A 15,540-nucleotide genomic window follows, 5' to 3' on the forward strand; every position below is an offset into this window, starting at 1 on the left:
CAATTCAAACCCAATTGTCATAGTGGACTCAATTTATAAATTATATTTTATATTTATAAGCTTTTAAAACCTTGACGTCCTCCACATTTCCTAAAAATTGGCGGGGAGCTTTTGCATAAGTTTCTCCCACGTATCCTCGCTCCATCGCCCTCGTATCCTCGCTCCATAGCCCCCTCGTCCAGGGACCTTGGTGGAACATTGGAAATGAGTGATAGAATATTTGTGAAAAAGAATCATTTGAATTGTCAATTTGGGACCCTCATCCTTCCGACCTATTAATATGCTAACGAATATATGGTGTTGTCATTTTGAATTCAACACCCAATTTGGATTAGATGCTTTAGTCAACTGTTCTTCTGATGGCATTCCTTCACCTCATCCACAGAAATTCTCATTCTTGCAAAAATGTGGGAGTTGTATTATCATCACACTAACATCATCTTGTGATTTTCTGGTTACTGCTACCTCTACAAGCTTTTTGCAGGCAGCTATAGGGCCTCCTCCTAATGGTGTCAAATTAGGTTGCTTCTCAACGCAGAAAGGCCTGGCAATATCCACTGCTTCCTGATTACTGACTTTATTCCACAACCCATCTGATGCCAAAATTAAAAATTCGCAATCAGATGTAATTTCAATCTTTCTAGTGTCTGGTTCAGCGGTTATCCATTCTTTCATGTGCGAATCCCCTATTGCCCTAGATACAGCTAGAGATCCCTGAACTCGCCAAACTCCGTGGCGGAGGTCCACAATTCCACCCAAATTCTCTATCCGTTGTCGCTCGTCCTCCCTTCCAGCTCGATGATCACATGTAAGGGCTTCAGAAGCACCGTTTCTGCTAATAACTGCTCGACAATCCCCAGCATTGGAAACCACTAAGTTACCATCTATAATCAGAGCAGTTACACAAGCAGTACCGCTGCCAACCTCCTGCTTCAAAAACTCTGCATCTGTTGTTAAGTATCCAGCTCTAACGGCCTGTTCGAGAGTGTTCTCTGTTTCATCTCCCAACCCGAGCATAGCATCTACAATATTTTGCCCAATATTTTGGGCAGCGAAAGACGCCAAAGAAAGCCTGTTTGGAATCACCCAGAACATTGACAATAACGTTGTGGGTATCCTCCATGAATTCTCGCCGACCCTTTTTGCACGCGACCGCATAATGGAAACCTTCCTCGTTGACCTCCATCGGCTGTTGCATCACTGCGCACATCGCATTCAGGCCCAGCGACTGGAGTGGAATACGTAGCCTCTGCGGCCGTTTCCTATCTAGCGGAGATGAATGGCACTTGCGGGCAATGTGACCATTCTCCTCCGGGACACTGACACAGGGAGAGACTACCTTCTTCTCCACCCTTTTGACCTGCTTCTCCTCGCTCTCGCTCTGCAGCAGATTCTCATCTCCGATGGTCAGCACAGACTTCAGCCGAGACTGCACAAAACTGCTCCTAGGCGTCTGGGAGCCATGGTTCCAGGGTGAACCTGACCGTATTTCAATATCAGAATCGTGTATAGAACGATGTCTGTAGGAGTCGAAGACAGCTGCAGTGCTTCCTGCTAAAATGCCAGCCATGTTCACAATGCTGCCTCTGAATGTCCGCGTCATAACAAGAAGGAAGTCTCTATAGAATAAAAAGACATATTCTTGTTATGCCGTTAGCTGTTTAGCTATACCCAGGTGGGACATGACCCAGAATCAACGAAACCACCTTCGTTCACCATCCATCAAAAGCAAGATAAGGTGCATTTGGCATGTCCCTTTTTCACCTTCAGGTGCTTGCAAAAAACATATATCCCTTTATTCTAGGGGTTCTCACAGGCAAGGAAACATTATTGATTTTCTATCTTGATCTTGTTTGCTTGGTAGGGATATTTAATTAATGGAAAAATATTAAGTTATGATTCGTTTGGTTGAATAAGAATAATTTGATACGCAATTAATGAGATGGAAAAACATTAAATTAATGATTAATTTACTGTTATAATTTTGTCTATTGATTAGCAACGCTATAATAGGTATAATTTTGAAGTTATAATAATAATAAATAAATTTAATATATTATTTTTTATGTGAAAATAATTGTATTTAGATGGATGACAAACCTCATAACATGTTATAACATTTGTAGCATATTGAGCTAGAGAAACTCTAGGTCTAATAATTATAATTATAATTAATAATTAAATTTATTTTGATTTTTAATCTATTAAATCTCTTTAAAATATAAATTTCTTTGATAGTGAAAAAATTGATTTCTTTAAATATTTAATAGATTCAAAATTATATAAATCTACACTAATAATTTTTAATTAAAAGAAAAATTATTATCATTATTATTTCGTATAAAATTAAAATTATAATTATCCACTATTAATACTACGAAATTTAAAGAGATCAAAAGATTTCAAAATTTTTATATACTATAAGAAAAGCCATTTAAAAAATTAAAAATGCAATTTGGACAAAGTTGTTATAACTAAATTTTGATAATGGCAAAAGAAGAAGAATTAAAATCACACAATTTTTAAGTTTTTTTAATTGATCGTGACTTTAGTAGTCCTTAAGTGTGGTATTTATTGTGTTGACTCCATATTGAAACGCTTTATTATAATTTTGCATGGATGTCATGACATTAATCTCACTGAGATGGCATGTGCATTTAAATTGTTTTTAGTTTTTTTTGAATGCTTAATAAAATTCAAATTAAGATAAATTTATGACGGTGTGCTTTAGTGTGCTTTATATATAAAAGATAAAAATGTGAAAAGTTGATACTAATTCATTCAAACTTTTTTCATATCGATATTATTATTATCACATAATATTACATATTTTTATTAAGTTTTAATATATATTCACTTTTTTCATATCTATATTATTAATATTACAAAATATTACATAGTTTTATTAGGTTTTAAGATATATTAAGTCTTTTATTTATATAATTTAGTTAGTTGAGAATATGTCAACCATACTTAAAACTAGGAACTAGGAGTTAACAAATAACCTTTTAATTAAATAAATCATTACAATAATTAATACATCTTATGATGAAGAATATCAAATATTTTTATTTGCTAGTTTCTGCGAGTTTTGAGATCACTGGCATGACTAACTTGTGGCTTGAGTAGCTGTGATAGAGGGATATCAAAGCAGTTAAAATAACTAAGAGATTGCACCCACTATGGGCTACACCAACCCTTAGCATGGATGGATATTTTCCCACAAAATTTTGAACTAGTGAACTTTACACCTCAAAGTTCCTTGACATAACACCTTGTCACCATCTGCTCTATGCCTCCTAGGGGAAAAATATCACATATTAAATGCCAGAAAAGTAGATTTAATATCTCCAACAATATATAAATTGGAATCTTTGATTTTGTATAAATTTAAATTCAATTAACACTACATGGGATTAGTAAAAATATAAATGTTATATCAAAAAGAAATTACATAGTATCTAATAATGTGTATTAGAATGCATCTCACTTCACTTCTCTTGATGCAATAGTAGTTGTTCAAAAGGTTTTGATACCTAATTATTCATACTAAGATTTTATATCTAATCATATTTTATGAAGAGTCAATGCATGTTCTTGTTAGTGGAATGCTTTTCACATTAACTGAAAACTTGTTAGTTAAAGACTTTGTTTCATGTTCATCATAATTTTGTGCAATAAGATATTAATCGTTATTTTTTTAGAGTGGTATTACTCGATTGTTACAATATTATTAATGGACTAGGGTTATTGAATATTCTTAACTTCAGAGAAACAAAGTGGTTTGAAGGCTATCGATATCGCTAAATATTGTCATCAATAAGAAAATGTGATTACAAGTTACAACTACTAGCATGCCAAACTAGCAGTTTGTTTCAATTCCTAATTACAACTAGCATGCCAAACTAGCAGTTTGTTTCAACTCCTAATTAAGGGATTGTGAGTCAATATCCCTCTCAAGGGGGCACTTTCCAATTAGAGGTAGTTTATACCATATTTGAGGGTTATCATTTTTCACAAGAGCAAGCTCTTAAATATAAGGAAAAATTTAGGGGATAAATTTAGCAAATTAATGAATTCTCTATACCTTTGGAAAAAAAAATTCACTAATTTCCATAATTTCTAAAAATTATTTGCCCAAAATTGATAGAATAAAATTATTATACCTTCAAAATCTTCAAAATTTTATATAAACTATACAAAATTATTATAAATTGGAATATTTGTGCAATTTTTTTTCCATAATAAGGACTTGTAAAATTCGCCAAAGTTTCAAAACTTTGTGACAAATTTACATCCTTAAAATTTTCCATAGTTAAGTACTATGAACATTGTTAGGTTAGTTAGTTTCTTATCAAATAATGCCTAAATTACACAATATCCTATTCATTTGTTATAAACAACCATTTTTCAACCTTCCCTATTAAAGTAGTTCTTCCTTCTATCCATATTTCATTGAATCCTTGGATGATTTAATGATGTCGTGAATGTGGTATCCTTCTTTTGTAGCCATGCTTGGCTCTACATCAACCAAACCATCTCAACTTGAAAAACAAATTCATATAAATATGGCATTCTTATTTTTGTGTATATGAAAAGAAAGCCACTTTCCATTATTCCTCATACTTTTGCTCCAAAGAAACTAAAATTGATCGCTTTAGTAAATTGAATTGAATTGTTGGTGGCATACTCCTAGCATAATAAAAAATGCAAGTGTGTAAGTTTTCATAGTTTTTCTTTTTCTTTTTTTTGGAAAAAAATCGTAACTTTCTATTATAGAAAAAAGTTACATGTAGTGTATGCATCAAAGTACACTCATGTCCATATCTGAGAAAATAAACTGTAAACTAGTATTTGTCATACTTCTTGTCAATGTGAGATAATATATACAAAAATGTTGTGTAATATAAAAACATCATACTCTTGAGATAAAGCTGAAAAGAACTAGGCTATGTACACCATCCACATAAAACTATGTAAATTAGAGAAAGATAATCCCATGATGAAGTGAGGATGTTGGAACTCCTTAATGGTCCTAGCTACATGCTCTGAAATCTGCCAAGTACTCGCAGGATATAGAATGTCCTCCTTAGAGAGGAGGTTTGTTGCATATTTTTGTTTTGTGTATGTGGAAGTGAGTATTATAATCAAAAGCCTATTTTATTTGTAGTACTTCCCCACTTATGCAGCAATGTGACGACTAAATCTCAATGCATTGGACTATTGAACTCTAGAATGAGATTGATTATCTAACCAGCATTTCTGGTACTTTGTGGAAGTAGCTCCTAAAACATCTCCTTCCTAAGATGTGTTCCCATCTGACACGGTTGTCTAAAATCCTCATGCCTCCTAAGATGTGTTCCCATCTGACACAGTTGTCTAAAATCCCTGGCATGAGGAGAGTGGTGTTTTGCGTAAATAGCAATGTTGGAGTAACTAGAAGCCTTTTGTAATGATTTCCACATTGATATTTTACCATACACAAAAGGATTGGTAACAAAAGGTTGGAGTTGATTTATGACAACGCTTTGGCTAATTGAAATGATTTCAGAAAGAGACTTTGAAGCTATGGGCATATCATCAAGACCACCTTGTTCTTGCAGCAACAAACTGTGAAAAATCAATTTTCTTATAAGTTCTTGCGTTATTGGCGGGGAAAGTAGTCGTGGTGGTACCTCCATTAATCAACCTTATGTATGACCAATTCTTGAAGTGTGGCCGATGGAGTTTTTCTTGTTTCCTCGGTTCAAGGAAGGTTGAAAAAAGCGTTGAAGATAGAGATATGGCAGGTTCTTGTTTGTATTAATAGAAACAAATTTCCATTCAAGGATCTTGAGTCGACAAAACATCACATACTAATTATGGAAGTTATTGCTACCGTAGCACATTGTGTTCGAGTAGACATTATGAATTCTTTGGGCACTAAGCCAAATGAAAAAAAATGTTCTTCAGTATCTGTGCCTATTAAATGCCTTGTCGAGGCATAAAAATACCTGTATAAATTTTGGTAAGCCATGAGGTGTTAGAATTAATGGAGAATAGGCTCTTATTGTTACGTAGTTGTGATTTTCCTTTTTATAGTTATTTAGTTCCTATTCTTCTAGGATATGGTTTTCTGTCCCTAACAAATTGTATCTATTTGATATTGGAGATTAATGTGAAGCCTCGTGTGGCGTTTTGCTTGAGGTAGCTCCTAGTGATCCGCACATGTGAGCTCCTCTTATTTGATTTATCATTTCATGGCTTCCCTGCACTACGCTTAACATGGTATCAGAGCTGCAAGACTGGCGATCCTGTATGCTGAGTGAAGGGTACGACTGAGGCGCAATTGTCGCGAAGTTTGGGTGGAAAAACGCGAGGATCACACTGTGGCGCTTCACTCATATTTCAATTTGAAAACTCGGTGTGACGTTGCGACTTCGTGCTGGATATCTGCGAAGAGCTTCGCGACACCCTAGTGGATAAGGGCGCCGATCGTCGTGGAAACAGGAAAAAAGGAGCTGCGTATATTTTTTTTCTATTGTGGTGAACTATGTGTTTGAGGACGTCTTGTTTCCTGGCGGTGAGAAGATTGTTGTGTACGCCAAGGAGGAGTCGGTAGTGTGGAGGTCGGATCGCCAAGTAGAACTGTTGAGGAGGTGAGGAGGCCAAGATCGCGAAAGAAGCCAGCTGCATGTGTATGCTGGTGAGGACTGCCATGGAGGCCGCATGCAAGAGTCACCCGCCAAGGGATTGCTTGGATCACTATCTAGCTGAGGGATTAGTGTGGACGACAGGATTCGAACTAGTGTGGGCCAACAAAATAGAGGAGGTTGGACTTGCTGGGAAGCCGCGAGGAGGAGGTTGGTTTCTGTTCTTTGCTTGCTGGCTGTGAAGAGATCAACAGTAGTGGAAAATAAATTTCCATTGAGGCCGCAGGAGGCGTGAGGAGATTACCATCCTCGGAGCAGCATGAGATCCTCATCCAAGAGGCCGCATTTTTTTTTTTTTTGTTGATCGCAACGTGGGATCCTCATTCAAGAGGCTACAGGGAGGAGGCGTTCAGGCCGATTTTTTTTTTTTTTTGGAGAAGCATGAGATCGATCAGCTACTCTTGACAGTTGCTACACTATTAAACATTTGCCCTCTCACTTTGGTTCATGGCTTGGTAATAAGCGGAAAATTTTGTTCATGTGCCATTTTGGAATAGTCTGTTGAAGTGGCCCTTGCAAGATTGCCATTCATTTGGTGTTTTCATAATTAAAGTTTTTTTCCCAAATCTTTAATTAAAAATATGGAGTTTCTTTAATTGAAGAGCTCTACATTATTTTGAAGGAATTATTATTTGATATAAGGGGGGTGTTTTAAAAGGAATTTGGGGTGAAGATCTGAGTTTTGTTTAAATTATTGATTTTTTTTATTCATTCAAAATGAATAATCAAATTGTTGAAGCTTATCTCAATGAGAGTAATAAGCTTGATGGTTCCAACTACACCAATTGGAAGTTTAAGCTATAGACCCTGCTTGAGGGACAGAATGCCTATGGCATTGCCACCAGTGATGAAGTCAAGCTGACTACTGCAATTGGTGGATCGAATACAACAATTCAAGACTAGGAGAAAAGGGAGATGAAGGCAAAGGTTCTCCTCAAGTTATCAGTCAAAGATTGCATCATCCCTCACATTCGAGAGTGCAAGACAACGAATGACATATGGACGATTCTCAAAGAAATGTATGATATCAAGAACACCAGTCGAACTTTGTACCTAGGGAAGAAGATTCTCTCCATCAAGATGGAGGAGAATGAGTCTGTTTCTTCATTCATATCCCGGATAAAGGAGGTTAAAGATAAACTAACTGATATCGGTCAGACTGTGGTGAATGATGATCTGGTGACGATTACCATGAATGGCATGACGGATGATTATCAGATGTTTATAACGGGATTGAACGCAACAGAAAAGCCTCCAGGCTTTGAAGAGCTTAATAGGATCCTGCTACAAGAAAAGTAAAGGAGGTTGTCTCTCAAACCTCAAAATCCAGATCTTGCATTGATGACCAAGTTCAGGCCAAAGGGGAAAGCAGTGGCTGATCACAGGAAGGGTAGTGTATCACAAAAAATGACACCACAAGGTATGACCTCACATAAACATGACTCTGCTCCTAAATGTTTTTATTGTGGTAAGATAGGCCATATTGCTAAATTTTTCCATAAGAAAAAGGCAGATGGGGAGAGGTACAAGCAGAGAAGACATGCAGGTCATCTGGCTGATGCAGATCAGAACCAGGATGTCAGATTATTTATGGTTGAGACTGCACTAGCCACTGAGGAGGATGAATCAGATATTTGGTTCGTAGATTCTGGAGCCTCCTCACATATGACAGGTAAAAAGAAATGGTTCAAAAATTTTAGAGAATCCAACACTGGAGTAAAAGTATACCTTGGAGATGATAGAGGGTATGAGATCAAGGGACATGGAGATGTCCTTGTCACTCTACCTGATGGAAACATCAGGAATATATCTGATGTGTAGTATGTACTTGGTATTAAGAAGAACCTAATTTATGTATCAAAGATTATAGATCAGGATCTCAAGGTAGAATTCTTTAAATCTTATTGTATTATTAAAGACTTGTTGGACCAGATGAAGCCTATTGCTACAGGTGTTCATATAGGAGGACTCTACAAACTGGATGTGAAGAGTACACCACAACAAGAATTGATGTCATCGGATAAGTCCGTTGAAAATTTGTGGCATCAACGACTTGGGCACATCAATTTCAGTGATCTTCTTCTATTGCAGAACAAAGATATGGTGAATGGTCTTCCTATTTTGAAAAAGTTGCATATTGATTGTGAAGCATGTGCATTCGGTAAACAACATAAAGATGAATTTCCTGCTATTAAAGATAGGAGACAGATGGATACACTTGAACTTATACACACTGATTTATGTGGCCCTATGAATACAAGATTGTTAGGTGGGGCCTACTATTTTCTAATCTTTGTTGATGATTGTACAAGATTCACATGGGTGTATATTCTTAGACAGAAGAGTCATGCCTTTGAGTATTTCAAGCAGTTAAGGAACATGATCGAAAAGCAGACATGAAATTTCATCAGGTTTCTTCGATCAGATCAAGGCGGAGAATTCAAGAAAGGTGATTTCATCAAATACTGCAAATAGCATGGGATACAACAACAATTTACTACACCTTACACTCCTCAGCAGAATGGAGTAGCTGAGAAGAAAAGCAGAACACTGGTGGAGTGTGCTCGCAGTATGTTGAAAGGTAAGAATCTAACTAATGGTTTTTGGGCAGAAGCTGTTAGTATTACACTGTATTTGAAGAATAGGAGTCCCACTAAAAGCCTTGATTATAAAACTCCTTTTGAAGCGTTGTTTGGCTTCAATCCTGCAGTAAGTCACCTTAAAATATTTGGTTGTAAATCTTATGTGCTCATGACTGGTATGTTAAACATTGCAAAACCTTCCAATTTTCATGAAGCTAGTAAGAGTTTTGAATGGAAGGAAGCAATGGAGGAGGAATATGAATTTATTATTAAGAATAATACTAGGGATCTAGTAAATCTTCCTCATGGTAAAAAACCCATAGGTTGCAGATGGTTATTTAAGCTTAAATCTAACACAGATGGGTATATTGATCAGTATAAAGCAAGATTGGTTGCAAAGGGGTATTCCTAGAAAGAAGGTATTGACTTTGAGGAAACATTTGCCTCTATTGCAAAATTAAATACCATTAGAATGATCATTGCTTTAGCCACTAAGCATCATTGGAAAATACATCAATCAAATGTTAAATTTTCTTTCTTAAATGGTGATATAAAAGAAGAAGTATACTTAGTGCAACCTGAGGGGTTTGTTAAGAAGGGAGAAGAGCATTTAGTATGTAGACCAAAGAAAGCTTTATATGGTTTAAAACAGGATCCTAGATCCTGGTACGAAAAAATTGATTCATTTTTCTCATGCATGGCTATAAACGGAGCAAAAATGATCATAATTTTATATTATGTTTAATGATGAGGGGCAGATAGTGTTGATTTCTTTATATGTAGATGATCTGATCATGACAGGGAGTGCAGACAACCTCATTGAAGAAATCAAGCAGCGGTTATCATAGAAATTTGAGATGAAGGACCTTGGAGAAATTCAAGCCAAACTTTCGTGTCCCAAGGTAAGTATGCTAAGAGTTTGTTGACTAAATTTAAAATGGATGAGTGCAAGGTTGCATTTGTACCTTTACAGCAGAATAACAAACTTCAGGTGAATGATGGTTCGAAATATGCAGATGCAACATTGTATAAACAGTTGGTTGGTAGTCTTATCTATTTGACTATAATGAGACTAGATCTAGCTTATGCAGTGAGTGTTTTGAGCCAGTTCATGACTCAACCTCATGAGAACCATTGGCTTGCAGTGAAAGGAGTACTGAGGTATCTACAAGGAACTTCAGACTTTGGTATTTTGTATTCTGACTCATTTGATGTTAGCTTGACAGGTTATACAGACTCTGATTGGGCGAGAAATTTAGATGATAGAAGATCAATTACAGGTTACACCTTTAGCATTGGATCTGGGGTCATCTCTTGGTGCATCAAGAAGCAACATATTGTAGCCTTATCCTCAGCAGAAGCAGAATATCAATCTATGTGTGCAGCAGCATGTGAGGCAGTTTGGTTGCATAGACTTCTCCAAGATGCAGGGGAAGAATAGACAAAAGCTACAACTATCAATTGCGATAATCAAAGTTCCATAAAACTGGCTTACAATCCTGTGTTTCATAAAAACATTAAGCACATAGAGACTCAATTTCATTTTGTTAGGGAAAAGGTGCAGTCCAAAGAGATTTGTGTTGAATATTGTAATTCTTGTGATAATATGGCTGATATATTTACTAAGCCTCTGAGAAGACTGAAGTTTGAGATGTTTAGGGACATATTAGGTGTGTTTAAGAACCCTTTCTCCATTAAGGGGGAGTGTTAGAATTAATGGAGAATAGGCTCTTATTGTTACATAGTTGTGATTTTCCTTTTCATAGTTATTGAGTTCCTATTCTTCTAGGATATGATGTGCTGTCTCTAACAAATTGTATCTATTTAATATTAGAGATTAATGTGAAGCCTAGTGTGGCGTTTTTCTTGAGGTAGCTCCTGGTGATCCGCACCTGTGAGCTCCTCTTGTTTGATTCATCATTTCATGTCTTCCCTGCGCTACTCTTAACATGAGGCATGTAAGTGTGTAAGTGGGTGAGAGAGAGGAATGAGAGGCCAATGATTACGCTAATAATTCTCTTGTAAATATTTTATTTATTAATTAATTATTTATGAGATTTTATGTGTATACATATTGTGTGGTTTTCATAATTATGTTTTGTGTGTATTTTTAAGTTGCAGACAGTATGTCTTATGGCATCATTTTTTGTATCAGAGCCTCCTCAATGGACTAGAAAATGCTTGTGAGAGCTAAGGAAGATTGTGATTTGTTGACCGTAGAAGAGCATTTTCTATGGAGTATCTAGAGCCATGTGTGGAATGATTATCGCGGCTATGACGGGAATGTTACGAAGAGACTTTTGTGGTGAATTATTATGCGAAACTACTGTATGGAAATACTAAATGATGTTGCATGGAGTCGTATGAATTGTGGACAGAATCAAAACACAACTATTCCAATAAATTTAAGAAAATATATATGTTTCAAGTCATGTGGGATCCGAGTCTGAGGAGCTGTGTTTAAAAGGCATTTTGGCATTGGAGCTACGAATTGGAATGCTTGAGGAGTTAGGATAATTGCACAGATCTGCGTTAAAGTCCATATCCTGAAAGAAGGATTGTTTATTTGTGATAGTTGGATTGTCGAGAGATGAAAGAATGTTGTTGCGCAGAATAAAGTGGAAATGACAAGTGAAGATGAAAATGACAAGTGAAGATGACTTTATTAATAGAAGATCAAACCATCAAGATAGAGAACAGATTGGAGTAGAGAAGCAGTCTGAAGATCGACCGTTGAAAACAAAGAACCATGTTTGATGTATTCTTTGAATGAATTCTGTGTTGTTTGTTGCATTGTGTAAAGATGCTCTAGAAGCCATGAAGAGATAGTGCAAAAAGATCATGATCCAAGAACGGTCGAACTTATCTTGTCTGGAGGGCTGAGATCAATTTTCTCTGTAAGCATGTAAACATATGAAGCCATTACCTGCCATAAAAGGGAAATGATAAAAATTAAGATAATGGAAAGAATGATAAAGTGAAGTTTTAATGGAGGGATATGAATTGTTATAAAAATGATTTCAATAATGGAGTAATAAGGGAATGTATAAGGATATTTTGGAGTGAAAAGGTCTATTATTATTATAATATTTTGTTTTTGTTTTTATTTTTATTTTTTTATTATTATATGAAATATAATTAGTGGAGTGAATATTTTATATTATTTTAGAAGCTTGAAAAGTCTATGTGATGTATGAGTTGTGTAAGTATAGAGGGTGAGTTTATGTTAGGTAAAGAATGTGTTAAGGGTGGATGTCAAAGGTTAATGAAGAAAATTGTAATCAAGAAGTCAATGTTGTATAGCTTGAGTCAAATTAAGAATGAATTAAAGTTAGAGTCAAAGTTTACCATTAACCATTATAATTATTATAATGAAGTCAATATGTTTATCTTGAATTTGATCCAAAGTCAGATTTTATTGAATGTAATGGGTGCATGATCGATAGACCCTCACACCCAAAGTCTGGTCAATGTATTGTAAAGACAAGGGATATTGCACTTGTTTGTAGCAATGAAAGAAGAGTACAAAGGAGCTTATGCAAGGAAAAAAAGAGATGAAAATGACTATGGATAGTCATTTGCAGAATTCAGAGAAAAGCCACAGCGATTCCATAGCAGTTGGCGTAGGTGATGAAGAATTCGAGAAAGAGATGAGTTGAAGGCACAACTTGATGTGTTGATGACGCTGCTACAAATTCATAAACATGGATAGATAATGAAGAAGACAGTTAGATGGTCAAACAAGCAGTTGATAATAAGAAGACAAAAACGCAAGCTGAAAGTTTTGTTAAGGGAAGCAGAAAAACTCTAGATAACTGAGATGAGTGTATGCATTTGTGAACCAGAACAAGGACTGATGCTTGGTGAGGATGATGATGATGTTGAAATGAAGCATGTTGATATGAACGTGGGTTTGATTCCCACAGATGACACCACAAATTGTTTATAAGATTCGCATATGATGACTGAATCATCGATGGAAGATAAAAGCTATGTTGGTTTTAAATCTAACAATTGATGTGTGGTTGTAGGATATGTTCCAGATGATGGACAAGAAACTCATTCTGTTTCATGTAGGGATGAAGACCAATCTATTGAAATGATTTCTGTAAGAGACCATAAAATCATGATAAAATGTGAAGAATATCTACAATTGCTAGAGAAGATGTTAATGGAACCTGAATCCAGTCAAGTTGCGGATAAAGAGGAGAAATGTTCAAGTAGTAAAAATGTGGAACCTGAGATAAAATATAATTTGCAATTTAGTGATGGATATGGAGAATTGATGTTTCAAACTAGTAACACTAAAATTCAATCAGAAATTGTTCGATTAATGAAAAAGGTGTTATAGACTATGTGTGAATTCACTTATGTTACTTAGTGCAATGGATCGAAAATATTGTGAATAAAATAAACACATAAGAAAATTGAAAACATATTCAAACACATCAACACAAAAAAAAATTAATAAAGGAGTTCACTAGACTTCCTGGCTATGTCTCCTGGTCCTTTAGCTTCCAGTGTTGACCGCTTTATTTTGTCTTCAAAATGTTGTTGCACGTATGAGCTCAAAAACAGAGTCTTAAATGAGAAAATGGACCTCACCACTGCGTTCAGCTCGAAATTTCGAGTCAAACGAGTATAAACTTGACCATATTTGGCCACAGTGACTTCCAGACCCCCTGGAAAGTCAAAAACCACCTCTGTCTGCTGTAAAACCGCCTCTGCCTGTAAGAAAACCACTTCTCTGCAACAAAAATCGCTTCAGACTGCGCGTTGGTGGTTAGACTGGTTCAACATGTGCATAAACTTAAATGCAGTTGGGTGTCTTTGAATACCAAGCTCCACCGCTTGGTCTAATGGCTAGCGGACTTGTACGAAGACGTTATATATATAATATTTTGGAAGGTCGGTGGTTCGAAACCCCCGCCCGACCCTTCCTCCATATCTTCGTTGGTTATGATATATATATGGATATATATATATATATATATATAGATATATATATAATCTATATATATATATATATATATATATATAGATATATATATATATCTATATATATATATATATATATATATATATATATATATAGATTATATATATATATATATATATATATATATATATATATATATATATATATATATATATATATACGGCACATTAAAATGTAATAAATGTTAAGGGTCAGGCAGTCGTGGGGTTGACCCCAACTGTCTGGCCCTTTCCCAGTAAAAAATCACGATCACAATAAATATAAACTTATCAACTCTGATAACAAGACCTAACGTAGCCCGATTAGTGCACTGTTCCGACAAGATCTTAGTAGTTCCGGGAGGTCAGGGGTTCGATCCTCCCTGACCCCAAAAGTTTGGGATTTGACGCCAAATTAGGCAAAATCTGAGTTGCCACATGTCAAATTCGGATTGGCCCATATCAACTAATCAGATCACGACTGTAGATCTAGATTGTCATTAATGTCAATATGAAGCCAAGGAGCTATCAGAGCAGAGCTATCAAAGCAGAGAAGAGAAGCAAGTGTAAGAGCGGAAGATTGAGGAGGAGCCACATCGAAGGAGCCATATCGGGAGTATCACGTGTAATGTATGCCCAAGAAGAACTGAGAGGAAGAATTCATCAAAAGAAGAAAAGAGGAATCATAATGGGTCCATTGAATCCGGTTGAAGAATCAGAGTGAAGCTTAGAGAGAATCAACGATGTATGAATTCGCAGAAGGCAGGCTCAGAGAGAGGTGAAAAAGTGAAAGGCTGAAACCCTGAAGAAAACCCGAAACCACAGGAAAAAACACTGAAGAAATGAATCAAAGTCAAAGTGAGGAGACAGATGAAGATTGAACACACAGGAACCATTGGATCTCAGAGATCAACGGATGAGGTCGAAGGAAATGATAGGCCAAGATTAAATCGTGTAGATTGGTGTCAAGAAATGAATGGCGGAGATTGATTTAAGCAGTAGCGGAAGAGGAATCCGGAGAAGGCGTCGCAGCCGTCGATGGTAGAAGATCTATGGTCATCGAGTACAAACAAGCTCAGGCATTATTCAATGAAGGAAGGCAGATTTAAAGCTATAGCGGGATTTTGGGTGGATGCAAAATGGTAAGTGGTATTTAGAGGAGAGTGCCTGATCCAGGTGGATCTTCATATACAATGGCATGGAAAAGCTCAAAATTCAAAGTTACAGGAAGGCAAGTATCTTGACATCAGATCAAAGTGCTCGTCACCCTGATTCCAATGGTGCAAATG

At 36.0% G+C, this 15,540-nt stretch overlaps 1 pseudogene; it reads right to left on the reverse strand.

Annotated features, from left to right (window-relative positions):
* Nucleotides 1-375: 375 nt before the first annotated feature.
* On the reverse strand, nt 376-1,603 carry LOC149244797 (putative protein phosphatase 2C 2 pseudogene; annotated as a pseudogene).
* Nucleotides 1,604-15,540: the final 13,937 nt, after the last annotated feature.

The sequence above is a fragment of the Pinus tabuliformis genome, chromosome 8 (assembly GCF_031772625.1).
Source record: "Pinus tabuliformis cultivar Carrire ecotype Pingquan chromosome 8, CPIR1, whole genome shotgun sequence".
Taxonomy (NCBI): domain Eukaryota; kingdom Viridiplantae; phylum Streptophyta; class Pinopsida; order Pinales; family Pinaceae; genus Pinus; species Pinus tabuliformis.